The sequence below is a fragment of the Dendrobates tinctorius genome, unplaced genomic scaffold (genome assembly GCF_039654945.1).
Source record: "Dendrobates tinctorius isolate UK_male_01 unplaced genomic scaffold, ASM3965494v1 ptg000056l, whole genome shotgun sequence".
Classification (NCBI taxonomy): domain Eukaryota; kingdom Metazoa; phylum Chordata; class Amphibia; order Anura; family Dendrobatidae; genus Dendrobates; species Dendrobates tinctorius.
This window is the reverse complement of record NW_027361724.1, coordinates 9951425-9966411: the sequence shown is the minus strand read 5'-3', so window position 1 is coordinate 9966411 and position 14987 is coordinate 9951425.

Below are 14987 nucleotides of genomic sequence, written 5' to 3'. Positions count from 1 at the left end.
AATTAAGCTATGCCTTTTCCACTTATAGCATGACTAAGGAACCATGCTGAAATACATAAGGTCAGCAGGAATCTATTCTTCACTTCATGCTGATTCTATTCTGTTTTTAAAATTATAAAATAAATTTGAAGTTTTATGTTCACCTACACATCACTGGCTGATTTCCCTGCATAATTGCTTTATTAAAATCATAATGAAAAAGGCTGGCCTTGATGAATTGGGACCTTAGGCTGACGTCACACTACTGTATAGCATCCGATACGAGTGTCAGATATGATATACTAATGACCCTCTGCTCCTGCTCTGCTGCAGGCGGTAGCTCAGAATCATGCCAATGTGCTCTAATCCTCTTGCATGACAGGACCGGAGCACAGCTGTGGAGGAGACAGTAAAAGCAATTTCTCCATCTAATATTCTGCTGGTGTCAGCATATATCGCAAACTCTGCTCACTTGCACCCATTATTATAACACTGGGCTGAGTGCTATGCAATGTTTATCACTTAGCACTCGGCCGTGATGTATGTGTTGTACAGCATTGTGACTCCGGCCTTACTGTGTATACTTGAGTGTACACCATTTGATCTTACATTATGCATGTAGTGTCAAAATACAGCTTATAATGCCACTCGCATTATAGGATGTAGGATGTAGCCGTATATTGTAATCATGCGCACAGCACATTGCTATTTGTACCATACATGAGCTGTCAACTTGTTTATTACTTTAAATGTTCTTTTAATTAGACAAGTATGTTTTCACATTGCTTTATCCAATATTCAAATTCCCTGTAGACTGTGAGCCCTCGCGGGCAGGGTCCCCTCTCCTTATGTACTTGTGTGTCCCTTGTCTTACACATGTTTATTATACTTGTCTATATTTCCCCTTTTCACATGTAAAGCGCCATGGAATAAATGGCGCTATATAAATGCATAATAATAATCATGTAGAAGTGCAGCCTTACATGAGAAACAGATTAGCTTGAACACAACAGTACAGGGTGAAGCTGCTATGCAATTTTCAAGGAAGATCAAAAGCAATGTCAGAAGAACAAACCTCCCCATCATGTATTGTTTTATGTGCTCTCATGCTATATGGGCAAGCTATATCTGTAGTCATCCTAAAATGGACCAACTGTAGAAAACCCGGAATAAACACTTACGATTATCAAAATTATCTTTTGTACAGAGAGGTTATTCGTAGCTTCAGCCATCTAGCTGAATAGGCTCTTGTGTAGCACATTTTCCCCACCAGGAACAGGTGGTGCTCTTTACTAAAATGCAAGACTGTTGTACTCATTTCCATTAAATTTATATAGTGTCTTGAGTCTACTCCAGTGCAGTGTGAGAACATGTAATCCCTTTAAAAATACAAATTCTTATTATAAGTATTAAATAACACCTACATCTTGTGTAACAATAAAACAATAAATTCTACACACTGGCGCTCCCCTAAGAAAACTACTGCAATAGGAGTATTAAAAAAACACCTACATCTTGTGTAACAAACAATGGTTATAAATAACTATAGCAATAATTAAAAGCATGGACCTGATAAATCTTCAAACTACTGTAAGAACCCTATAATAGTCCTAACTGACTCCTGCCTACGTGACGAGGTTGGCACTCCAAGGAGTATGGTTATGGCACCCCCTCAATAGCCTTGTTAACCCTTAAATTGGGTAACACTCATACACCGATTCAGAAAATGGAGAATAAAAATAAAAGTCTGGATTTAGCTATTACTGGTGAGCCTGGATGTATCTCAATCTTCAAGATTGAAGCAATCCAATCAGTCTATGCACACGTACTACTGGATAATAAGTAACCAAAGTCTCAATAGCCATCACTCAGATGCGATATAACAGAGTGTATCACTGCTTCCTCGTGCCAAACAGAAGACATCAAACACAGCAGATATCGGCAAGACCAGTGTGAAAATAATTATGGAATTTATTTCTAATTACTGCTCTTCTAGATATAAGCGGTAGCCAGTGACCTTCAAATGAGTCATTCAAGTGTATCAGAGCACATACAATTCAAAAATAATTCCTTTAACTTTAATGTCACATATCATCAGCAGTTGTGATAAATAATAATAAAGTGCTGCAATGCTAATAAGACATGGCTTCCAAATATTCAGCTGAAAAATAGTTGATATCCAGGCACAGAAACTCTGAAGAGGAAGTGAACGTTCATAGTATTCATTTCTAGAACAAGCTATTTTTTATAGGTAGTCTGACTTTTTGCACCTTCCTAAATGGTTAACATAACTATAACTACAGTAGCTTCCCATTTTTTGGAGTGTCAGGCTAGGTCGCTCTGTGAATTAAGAGTACTGGGTTTGCAGAGAGTTAAGGCCAACATTCGTAGATCTGATCGACAAGTTGAGCTATTGAGGATGGAATCTCGATGGATCTACAAATTAAATTCAGTTAGACCATATGGTATCAATGAAGATCTTTCCTTTACAGGCTTTTTCATGACTTAGATAAGTTCCTTTTCTTGTACTGTCTCAAGTTTGGTGCTTTTGGCCCACATTGGTTGTAGGATCTTTTAATTGTAACCCTGTTATTGGGTGTTTTGCTCTTGTCTATATATAGATAGGCATTTCTTGCCATTTATATAACCATATATTTACATTTTTTCAAGTATTTGTTTTTAATCCTGACATCTGTGTTTTTATTGCTCATGCTGTGATTTGTATATGATCCATTTTGTAATTGTGCCTTATTTTGGCCACTAATTTATTAAAATATTCTGTTGCGGAGCATATTCTCAGCACCTTTACATGCACTGGTTCTTTCTGCACATGAGGGTACCGATGTGATGTCGGCCGTGAGGTTTTGCATTTAATATAATTTGTTTATTTGTAGAATGCATCCTCAGCGCTGTGATCTTTACTGCGCATGCGCCTACTGCATGGACGTCGGTTCAGATTCCTGGTATGCAGACTCACTTCCTTATTCAATTTGCATGGTGGGGACTTGAACTGTGCATGCATTGTGTTCACTGAATCTCCCCTCAACTCTTTTTATCTTGATTGCTCAGCTGATGCCACGCGAGTGTGTCGGCGTTCACAGAGCAATTAGCAAGTGCACTTGCCAGTTATATATAAAAGGGGCTCTGACCCTGCCATGTTGACTTCCCGTGATGAAGCTGCATTAGTGCAGCGACACTCGTTGGGCAGAGCAAGTGTGGTGATTTGATACATACATGTTACATTTTTGAGCAGTTTGTATAGCACTTTTTAGGTGCCAGTTCATATTATCTAGTAGGATGCATTGGACACTAATATGTTATACTCTGGTTAGGATGCATTACGTTTCCTAAGTGCTAGCATTGAGCTTGATGCATTGCATCTTTAGGTGATAGCTTATCCTGCTAGCCTTTACATGTGTGCAAACTTTTATTGGCCATTTATTGCCCTATATCTTTGGTATAATTTATTTGCATACTTGTTCTGGCTGCTGGTATTTTGATTCCACCTTTTGTTCAAAATATATTTTATATATATTTCTGGCACCTATATTGGCATTTTTCATATATTTTTTGTGACTAGAGAGTTTATACATTATTAGTAACATAGTAATTAAGGTTGAAGGGAGACTTTAAGTCCATCTAGTTCAACCCATATCCTATCCTAACTTGCCCTAACATGTTGATCCAGAGGAAGGCAAAAAAAACCCATGTGGCAAACCGTAAGCTTCACATTGGGGAAAAAAATTCCTTCCCGACTCCACATACGGCAATCAGACTAACTCCCTGGATCAACACAACACTAAAGAAACTAGTGTATATACCCTGTAATATTATACTTTTCAAGAAAGGCATCCAGTCCCTTCTTAAATTTTAGTAGGGAGTCACTCATTACAACATCATATGGCAGAGAGTTCCATAGTCTCACTGCTCTTACAGTAAAGAATCCGCGTCTGTTAGAATGCTTAAACCTTCTTTCCTCCAGACGTAGAGGATGCCCCCTTGTCCCTGTCACATGTCTAAGAGTAAAAAGATCATTAGAAAGGTCTTTGTACTTTCCCCGCATATATTTATACATTGTAATAAGATCACCCCTAAGCCTTCGATTCTCCAAACTAAATAACCCCAAGTGTAATAACCTGTCTGATTTTTTTTTTTTTTTGGCACATTTTCATGTGAGCCCTCCATTATGTGACATCACATGTTTCATATTGCTCTCTTGTTAATCCGTTCATTTATTCATTTATTATTAGAATTGTCTGTAATATTATTATTTTTTTCTGCTTTTTTGCATTTGGTACATATTGTTTTTTCACTCACCTGCCTTTCTTATTATTGGGCAGAGCAGGTATGGTGATTTGATACATACATGTCACATTTTTGCAGTTTGTATAGCACTTTTTAGGTGCCAGTTCATATTATCTAGTAGGATGCATTGGACACTAATATGTTATACTCTGGTTAGGATGCATTACATTTCCTAAGTGCTAGCATTGAGCTTGATGCATTGCATCTTTAGGTGATCGCTTATTCCGCTAGCCTATACATGTGTGCAAACTTTTATTGGCCATTTATTGCCCTATATCTTTGGTATAATTATTTATTTGCATACTTGTTCTGGCTACTGGTGTTTTGCTTCCACCTTTTCTTCAAAATATATTTTATATATTTTTCTGGCACCTATATTGGCATTTTTCATATATTTTTAGTGACTAGGGAGATTATTCATTATTATTAGTGTGATTTTTTTGGCACCTTTTCATGTGAGCCCTCCATTATGTGTTATCATATGTTTCATATTGCTCTCTTTTGTTATTCCATTGATCATTTATTTATTATTGGAATTGTCTGTAATTTTATTTTACTGCTTTTTTTGTATTTGGTACAGTTTTTTCACTCACCTGCCTTATTATTTTGCATGTCGTTCCATCATGATTTTAACTGTTTTTAATGTACATTGTCAGTCGGTCCGGCCTTTTGTGTTCAATAAAGCCTTTATTCATTCATTATTTGCCTTGTGTGCACTATACTTTGCGCACTGTCTTCTTTCCATATTATCTACTATGTTAGTGCAATGAGTAGCACTGGGCTTTTCTGGATTATTTTTTATCATATTAAGTGGTGCCCACTATTTTTCTTACTCATAACTAGTGTTGAGCGAAACGGGTCGAAAAATTTCAAAAGTCGCCGACTTTTGGCAAAGTCGGGTTTCATGAAACGAAACCCGACCCTAGGATGAGGTCGGCCACGAGGTCGGCGACTTACGCACCAAAGTCGCGTTTCAAAAGTTTGTTTTGCGCTCTTTTTCAGCCAATCAGGATCCACGGACACTGTGGGCAACGTGATGACATAGGCACGGGTCACCACCATCTTTCAGAAGGGCATGCAAGTGATTGGCTTGCTTTGGTGGGCGTCACAGGGGGTATAAAAGGGCGTGCACGCCGACCGCCATCTTACTTCTGCCGATCTTAGCATAGGGAGAGGTTGCTGCTGATTCTGTAGGGAGAGCGTTAGGCAGGGAAGGAGAAAAAAAAACTGCTTCTGCTGCTAGCGATTGTGCCTGTACAACACACCAGTCACTGTGTGTGCAGTGCAAGGGGAGGCTATATTGTGGTGTATCAGTGGTGTTGGTTGTTGGGCTGCCTTCTAAGGCTTCCTGACAGCTGCATTGCTGTTTACCCACTGCTCTGCAAACTGCTTTTTTAAAAGCAATCCCAATTTTTTTTTTGTCCTGCTGAGGTACTGAGCTGCAAACTGCTTTTTTAAAAGCAATCCCAATTTTTTTTTTTTGTCCTGCTGAGGTACTGAGCGTGCATTTTTTCACACCATACAGCGGTGTACGCTCCTCACACAGTACCGTGTAACGGCTGTTATCACAGCCACAGTGAAGCTATCTGTGTCACTCTGTGAGAATAAGTCGAGGACATGTTCCATTCTTACAGACCTGCACTCTAGGGAGATTCCTACTCTGCCCAAATCTACATACACCTTGTAGTTTGTGATACACTAGCCAATTTCTGCCTGTGACATAGCGCTGTGATATTCAGTGGGCCTCACACAATCCAAAAGTGTCCAGTGTCTGCAGAAATTCAAGATCTCCCTTATCCTCTAGTCACTTTGGTCACAGCTGTGCCATCGAGCCTGTGACATAGCTCTGAGATATTAAGTGGGCCTCACACAATCCAAAAGTGTCCAGTGTCCACAAGTGTCTGCAGAAATTCAAAATCTCCCTTATCCTCTAGTCACTTTGGTCACAGCTGTGCCATCGAGCCTGTGACATAGCGCTCAGATATTCAGTGGGCCTCACACAATCCAAAAGTGTCCAGTGTCTGCAGAAATTCAAAATCTCCCTTATCCTCTAGTCACTTTGGTCACAGCTGTGCCATCGAGCCTGTGACATAGCGCTCAGATATTCAGTGGGCCTCACACAATCCAAAAGTGTCCAGTGTCTGCAGAAATTCAAAATCTCCCTTATCCTCTAGTCACTTTGGTCACAGCTGTGCCATCGAGCCTGTGACATAGCGCTCAGATATTCAGTGGGCCTCACACAATCCAAAAGTGTCCAGTGTCTGCAGAAATTCAAAATCTCACTTATCCTCTAGTCACTTTGGTCACAGCTGTGCCTTCGAGCCTGTGACATAGCGCTCAGATATTCAGTGGGCCTCACACAATCCAAAAGTGTCCAGTGTCCACAAGTGTCTGCAGAAATTCAAAATCTCCCTTATCCTCTAGTCACTTTGGTCACAGCTGTGCCATCGAGCCTGTGACATAGCGCTCAGATATTCAGTGGGCCTCACACAATCCAAAAGTGTCAGGTGTCTGCAGAAATTCAAAATCTCACTTATCCTCTAGTCACTTTGGTCACAGCTGTGCCATCGAGCCTGTGACATAGCGCTCAGATATTCAGTGGGCCTCACACAATCCAAAAGTGTCCAGTGTCTGCAGAAATTCAAAATCTCACTTATCCTCTAGTCACTTTGGTCACAGCTGTGCCATCCAGCCTGTGACATAGCGTTCAGATATTCAGTGGGCCTCACACAATCCAAAAGTGTCCAGTGTCCACAAGTGTCTGCAGAAATTCAAAATCTCCCTTATCCTCTAGTCACTTTGGTCACAGCTGTGCCATCGAGCCTGTGACATAGCGCTCAGATATTCAGTGGGCCTCACACAATCCAAAAGTGTCCAGTGTCTGCAGAAATTCAAAATCTCCCTTATCCTCTAGTCACTTTGGTCACAGCTGTGCCATCGAGCCTGTGACATAGCGCTCAGATATTCAGTGGGCCTCACACAATCCAAAAGTGTCCAGTGTCTGCAGAAATTCAAAATCTCACTTATCCTCTAGTCACTTTGGTCACAGCTGTGCCATCGAGCCTGTGACATAGCGCTCAGATATTCAGTGGGCCTCACACAATCCAAAAGTGTCCAGTGTCCACAAGTGTCTGCAGAAATTCAAAATCTCCCTTATCCTCTAGTCACTTTGGTCACAGCTGTGCCATCGAGCCTGTGACATAGCGCTCAGATATTCAGTGGGCCTCACAATCCAAAAGTGTCCAGTGTCTGCAGAAATTCAAAATCTCACTTATCCTCTAGTCACTTTGGTTACAGCTGTGCCATCGAGCCTGTCACATAGCGCTCAGATATTCAGTGGGCCTCACACAATCCAAAAGTGTCCAGTGTCTGCAGAAATTCAAAATCTCACTTATCCTCTAGTCACTTTGGTCACAGCTGTGCCATCGAGCCTGTGACATAGCTCTCAGATGTCCAGTGGGCCTCACACAATCCAAAAGTGTCCAGTGTCCACAAGTGTCTTCAGAAATTCAAAATCTCCCTTATCCTCTATTCACTTTGGTCACAGCTGTGCCATCGAGCCTGTGACATAGCGCTCAGATATTCAGTGGGCCTCAAACAATCCAAAAGTGTCCAGTGTCCACTAGTGTGAGCAGAAATTCAAAATCTCCCCTGTCGTATAGACACCTTGTACCTTGTTTTACATTACTATATAGTTTGTTGGATTTTGTCTACATTTCTACCAAAAATGAGGAAGGCGGGTGGAAGAGGCCGTGGAATTGGGCGGGGGTTGGCAGCTGGTAATGATGGTGTTGGTGGTGGGTCTGATGGTAGTGGCAAGAGCAAAATAGGACCGAATGCAGGAGGTGTTGAGCCTGCGTCATCGTCTGGCTCCATAAGGCTTCGAAGGCTTAGTTTTCTAGGAGTTGGCAAACCGCTTTTAAAGCCAGAGCATCAGGAAAAAGTTTTGTCTTACATTGCTGACTCAGCCTCCAGCTCTATCGCCTCCTCTTCTTCAGTTGTAAAAAGTAAAAGCACTGAGTCGTCATTGGAGGCTCATGTTCATGAACCACACCTTTCCTTGTGTCCTTCACCCCAACCAAGATTGAAGGATGACGCAGGCCATACTACTGATTACTCCATGGAGCTGTTTTCACATACCATGCCTGGATTATCAAGTCAAAAGGTGAATTACCCAGGCCAAGATGAATCTGACATGGAGTGCACTGATGCACAGCCGCTGATGGATGATTCTGCTGGTACATTCACTCAGAGCACTACATTGTCCTCGCAGTGTACAGAGCCAGATTCTGACCCTGATGAGACTCAGGTGCCCCTTCCCGCACACTATACCACCATACACGGTGACACAGAGGAAGGTGCACATGACATAGAAGAGGAGGTGATGGATGACCGAGTTGTTGACCCAGATTGGCATCCATTGGGGGAAGAGGGTGCTGCTTCCAATAGCTCAGATGAGGAGCATCCACAGCAGACATCGACATCGCAACAGCTGTTATCTGACAGGCCCGGAGCACTCCAAAGACAGGTTCCAAAAATCAAAACAGTTGCTGGACAGCTTGTCCAGAGGGTCAAAAGATCACAGCGTGCTAGGCCGCAAAATGTCTGCCAAAGTAGGAAGAGTGCAGTGTGGCACTTTTTTGAACAAAATCCTCATGATCAGGCCAAGGTTATCTGTAAGAAGTGCGCAAAGACCTTTAGCCGAGGGAAAAATCTGAAAAATTTGAATACCAGTTGCATGCTTAGACATTTAACCAGCATGCACTTGCAAGCGTGGACACAACACTAGAGTTGAGCGACTTTTGGTTTTTTAGGGTCGCGTTTCGTTTCGTGAAACCCGACTTTTCCAAAAGTCGGGTCGAGCAAGATCGTCCGATTATAGGGAAAAGTCGGGGTCGTCCCGAAACACGAAACCCAATGTAAGTCAATGGGGAATAAAAGTCGGCAGTGAGAGGAGGACAGGAAACACACCAACAGTGCCCATTTGAATGCCAAAAGCATCAATTCTTCTTACTTAAGCTTGTCAACCTTAATTAACTTCATAATACAAGTTACGCACTGAAAAATGGGGGTTATTTGGCTACAGACTGTGGGGGGGAGGGCTGGCTCCAGGTTTTCATGTGCCCTGGGCGAAAGAGCGCCCCTTTAACACATACCACAACTCATCATGCTCCGATACGGCAGAGAAATAGCGGTATAGTACAATGAAAAATACCTCACTTTTTACATCTCATGACGAGGCCCATCTATTTCTCCATACAGAATCATTGGTCCCATATAATGTTTGAAACAGTATATGATGAGCTCCACATAATGCTACAGTATATGTTGGTCCCCATGGATGAAGCTCCACTGTCTTATGGGCCCAAATAATGCTCCAAACATAATGGGCCCCATTTCTAATGCTCTAATGTATAATGGGCCCTGTAAATGCTGCTCCAGTGTCTGATGTCCACCTTTGGAATGTTCCAGTGTATGGTGGGCCCCATCTATCATTCTCAGATGGTGTTAGGCCCAGTATGGATTGCACGTGATTGCACAAAGGTTAGAAAGGGTACCGTATCCCCAGATAACATGTATGGATAGCGTACACATTCAAAATATATGTCTCAGGAGGCAGGCTCAGACGGTGTTAGGCCCAGTATGGATTGCACGTGATTGCACAAAGGTTAGAAAGGGTACCGTATCCCCGGATAACATGTATGGATAGCGTACACATTCAAAATATATGTCTCAGGAGGCAGGCTCAGACGGTGTTAGGCCCAGTATGGATTGCACGTGATTGCACAAAGGTTAGAAAGGGTACCGTATCCCCAGATAACATGTATGGATAGCGTACACATTCAAAATATATGTCTCAGGAGGCAGGCTCAGACGGTGTTAGGCCCAGTATGGATTGCACGTGATTTCACAAAGGTTAGAAAGGGTACCGTATCCCCGGATAACATGTATGGATAGCTTACACATTCAAAATATATGTCTCAGGAGGCAGGCTCAGACGGTGTTAGGCCCAGTATGGATTGCACGTGATTGCACAAAGGTTAGAAAGGGTACCGTATCCCCAGATAACATCTATGGATAGCGTACACATTCAAAATATATGTCTCAGGAGGCAGGCTCAGACGGTGTTAGGCTCAGTATGGATTGCACGTGATTGCACAAAGGTTAGAAAGGGTACCGTATCCCCAGATAACATGTATGGATAGCGTACACATTCAAAATATGTCTATACATCAGGAGGCAGGCTCATACGGTGTTAGGCCCAGTATGGATTGCACGTGATTGCACAAAGGTTAGAAAGGGTACCGTATCCCCGGATAACATGTATGGATAGCGTACACATTCAAAATATATGTCTCAGGAGGCAGGCTCAGACGGTGTTAGGCCCAGTATGGATTGCACGTGATTGCACAAAGGTTAGAAAGGGTACCGTATCCCCAAATAACATGTATGGATAGCGTACACATTCAAAATATATGTCTATACATCAGGAGGCAGGCTCAGATGGTGTTAGGCCCAGTATGGATTGCACGTGATTGCACAAAGGTTAGAAAGGGTACCGTTTCCCCGGATAACATGTATGGATAGCGTACACATTCAAAATATATGTCTCAGGAGGCAGGCTCAGACGGTGTTAGGCCCAGTATGGATTGCACGTGATTGCACAAAGGTTAGAAAGGGTACAGTTTCCCCGGATAACATGTATGGATAGCGTACACATTCAAAATATATGTCTCATGAGGCAGGCTCAGACGGTGTTAGGCCCAGTATGGATTGCACGTGATTGCACAAAGGTTAGAAAGGGTACCGTATCCCCGGATAACATGTATGGATAGCGTACATATTCAAAATATATGTCTCAGGAGGCAGGCTCAGACGGTGTTAGGCCCAGTATGGATTGCACGTGATTGCACAAAGGTTAGAAAGGGTACCGTATCCCCGGATAACATGCATGGATAGCGTACACATTCAAAATATATGTCTATACATCAGGAGGCAGGCTCAGACGGTGTCAGGCACAGTATCGATTTGACGGCCCAGATTACACAGCGGAGGAGCAGGGAGAGGTAAAGATTGCAAATGCTGGGGCCCTGCTCAAGCAAAGGGGGCCCACTTGTGGGCGTCGATACTGGCACTGGGCCCCTCATAGTACAGCGGTGTGTCTGACGGCGGGTGTGCACCACCACCGTCAGAGACACTTGATTGCACTATGAGGGACCCTGTGCCAGTGCCCGCGTCCAAGAGTCGGCCTACCCACCTGTCCAGGGCAACGGCACTCGCACGGTGTCGTGCGCTAGGTGGTGACCCCAGCCATGGGGGGGGAGGCAGCACAGTTAGGGAGTTTTAGAAAGTGGCATATGTTGATGTTGGACATTCAGCTGATGCAAAAGGGGAAATAGGTGAAGTACCAGGAAGAGGTGGACCAAAGCAAGCCATTTTTCTGTCACCCTATGTGTCATCAGGGGAAGGTGGGACAAAATCCTTGGAAACCCATGCGTGGTTCATTTTAATGAAGGTTAGATCATCCACATTTTGGGTTGACAGACGGGTCCTTTTTTCTGTCAGGATTGATCCAGCTGCACTGAAGACTCTTTCCGATAGCACACTTGCAGCTGGGCAAGCGAGCTCCTGTAAGGCATATTGGGCCAATTCAGGCCAGGTGTCCAGTTTAGCGGCCCAATAGTCAAAGGGGAATGACCTGTGTGGGAGAACATCGATATGGGAGGAAAAGTAGTTTGTAACCATAGTTGACAACTGCTGTCTCCTGTCTCTTTCCATCGATGCAGTATTACCAGTTGTGTGAGCGGTATTTGAAAAATCAGTCCACAACATTGTCATGAAACCCCTGTCTCCAACGCCACTTCTGCTGTGTGCACCACGAACACCTCTGCCAAGCTGCCCCCGGCCCGTACGGCTCGTGTGAGAACCATCACCGCTGCTGTGTGCTGGGAATGCCTCAAGCAACCGATTTACCAGAGTTGCTTGTTTATTAGCCAATATTAGGTCAAGGTTCTCCTGTGGCATGATGTTTTGTAATTTGCCTTTATAGCGTGGATCCAGGATGCTGGCCAACCAGTAGTCGTCATCGTTCATCATTTTGGCAATGCAGAGGTCCCTTTTTAGGATCCGCAAGGCATAATCTGACATGTGGGCCAATGTTCCCGGTGTCAATGATGTACTGCGAGTGCTGGGTGGAGGAGCACTTTCTGGCAAATCCACATCCCTCCAGTCACGCACAAACCCTGTACCAGACCTTGCCACGCCAACATTTTCACTTGCCCCACGAGATGCATCCTCCTCCACTAAGTAATCATCCCCATCATCATCCTCCTCCTCCTCTTCTTCCTCCACCTTGTCCAGGAGAGGTCCCTGAGCAGACAATGGCTGAATGTCATCAAGGATTCCCTCCTCCTCTTCCTCCTCATCAACATTGGCTGCAGACGCCTGCTCCTTAAGGTGCGTCAAAGTTTGCATGAGCAGACGCATAAGTGGGATGCTCATGCTTAGGATGGCGTCGTCTGCGCTTACCAGCCGTGTGCATTCCTCAAAACACTTAAAGACTTTACAAAGGTCTTTCAGCTTCGACCACTGCACACCTGTCAACTCCATGTCTGCTCTCAAAGTGCCTGGCCGTGTAACCTCCCACAAATGCATTATGGCCTGCCTCTGCTCGCACAGCCGCTCCACCATGTGCAGGGTGGAGTTCCACCTTGTTGCAATGTCGATAATGAGTCGGTGGTTGGGAAGGTGGAGCAATCGCTGCAGCTTCTGCATACGAACGGAGTGTACAGGCGACCGGTCGATGTGCGCGCACAGTCTTCGCACCTTCTGGAGCAGGGCTGTTAACTCCGGATAATTTTTGAGGAAGCACTGCACCACCAGGTTCAAGGTGTGAGCCAAGCAAGGTATGTGGCTGAGTTTTGAAAGGGCTATGGCTGCCACAAAATTATGGCCGTTATCACTAACTACCTTGCCTGCCTCAAGATGTACACTGCCCAGCCATGACTCAGTTTGTCGCTTCAAGTACTCGGCCAGCACCTCGGCGGTGTGTCTGTCGCCCAAACACATCATCTGCAACACAGCCTGCTGACGCTTTCCACTAGCTGCTCGATAGGGGGACACATCGTGTGCAACAGTGGCAGCTGCAGATGGAGTGCTCGTACGACTGCGCTCTGTGGACGAGCTTTCGCTTCTGGAGGAGGAGGAGGAGGGTCGAACGCCTACAGCCAACTGTTTCCTATACCGTGGGCTAGGCAGCACTGTCCCACCACCGCTGTCCCCTGTGGACCCTGCATCCACCACATTAACCCAGTGCGCAGTGATGGACACGTAATAGCCCTGGCCATGCCGACTGGACCATGCATCAGTTGTGAGGTGCACCTTTCCGCTCACTGACTGCTTGAGTGCATGGACAATGCGGTCTTTCACATGATGGTGGAGGGCTGGGATGGCTTTGCGAGAGAAGAAGTGGCGACTGGGTAGGTCATAGCGTGGTACTGCATAGGCCATGAGTTCGCGGAAAGCTGTGCTTTCCACCAACCGAAAGGGCATCATCTCAAACGAGATTAGTTTGGCAATGTGGGCGTTCAAACCCAGTGTACGCGGATGAGAGACTGAGTACTTTCTTGACCTACTCATAGTGTCTGGGAGGGTGAGCTGGACTTGAGAGCTGCATATGGTGGAAGTAGCGGTGGACAGGGCGGACTGAGAGAGGGTTGATGATGGTGATGGAGTTGGTGTTCTTTCTGATGGTTTAGAATCAGTCTTTCGTTGATATAACAGTGGTATTCCCTGACTGCTGTGGTCTTGCAACGACACCTCAACATTTGCTGCTGTGCTAACCGGTGGGCTTACAGTGGGGGAAACAATGTAGCGTTGCTGACTACCTTCGTTGTGATCAGTTGCACATGTGGCACTTGAGGTTTGGTGTTGTGTCCACGCTTGCAAGTGCATGCTGGTTAAATGTCTAAGCATGCAACTGGTATTCAAATTTTTCAGATTTTTCCCTCGGCTAAAGGTCTTTGCGCACTTCTTACAGATAACCTTGGCCTGATCATGAGGATTTTGTTCAAAAAAGTGCCACACTGCACTCTTCCTACTTTGGCAGACATTTTGCGGCCTAGCACGCTGTGATCTTTTGACCCTCTGGACAAGCTGTCCAGCAACTCTTTTGATGTTTGGAACCTGTCTTTGGAGTGCTCCGGGCCTGCCAGATAACAGCTGTTGCGATGTCGATGTCTGCTGTGGATGCTCCTCATCTGAGCTATTGGAAGCAGCACCCTCTTCCCCCAATGGATGCCAATCTGGGTCAACAACTGGGTCATCCATCACCTCCTCTTCTATGTCATGTGCACCTTCCTCTGTGTCACCGTGTATGGTGGTATAGTGTGCGGGAAGGGGCACCTGAGTCTCATCAGGGTCAGAATCTGGCTCTGTACACTGCGAGGACAATGTAGTGCTCTGAGTGAATGTACCAGCAGAATCATCCATCAGCGGCTGTGCATCAGTGCACTCCATGTCAGATTCATCTTGGCCTGGGTAATTCACCATTTCACTTGATAATCCAGGCATGGTATGTGAAAACAGCTCCATGGAGTAATCAGTAGTATGGCCTGCGTCATCCTTCAATCTTGGTTGGGGTGAAGGACAGAAGGAAAGGTGTGGTTCATGAACATGAGCCTCCAATGACGACTCAGTGCTTT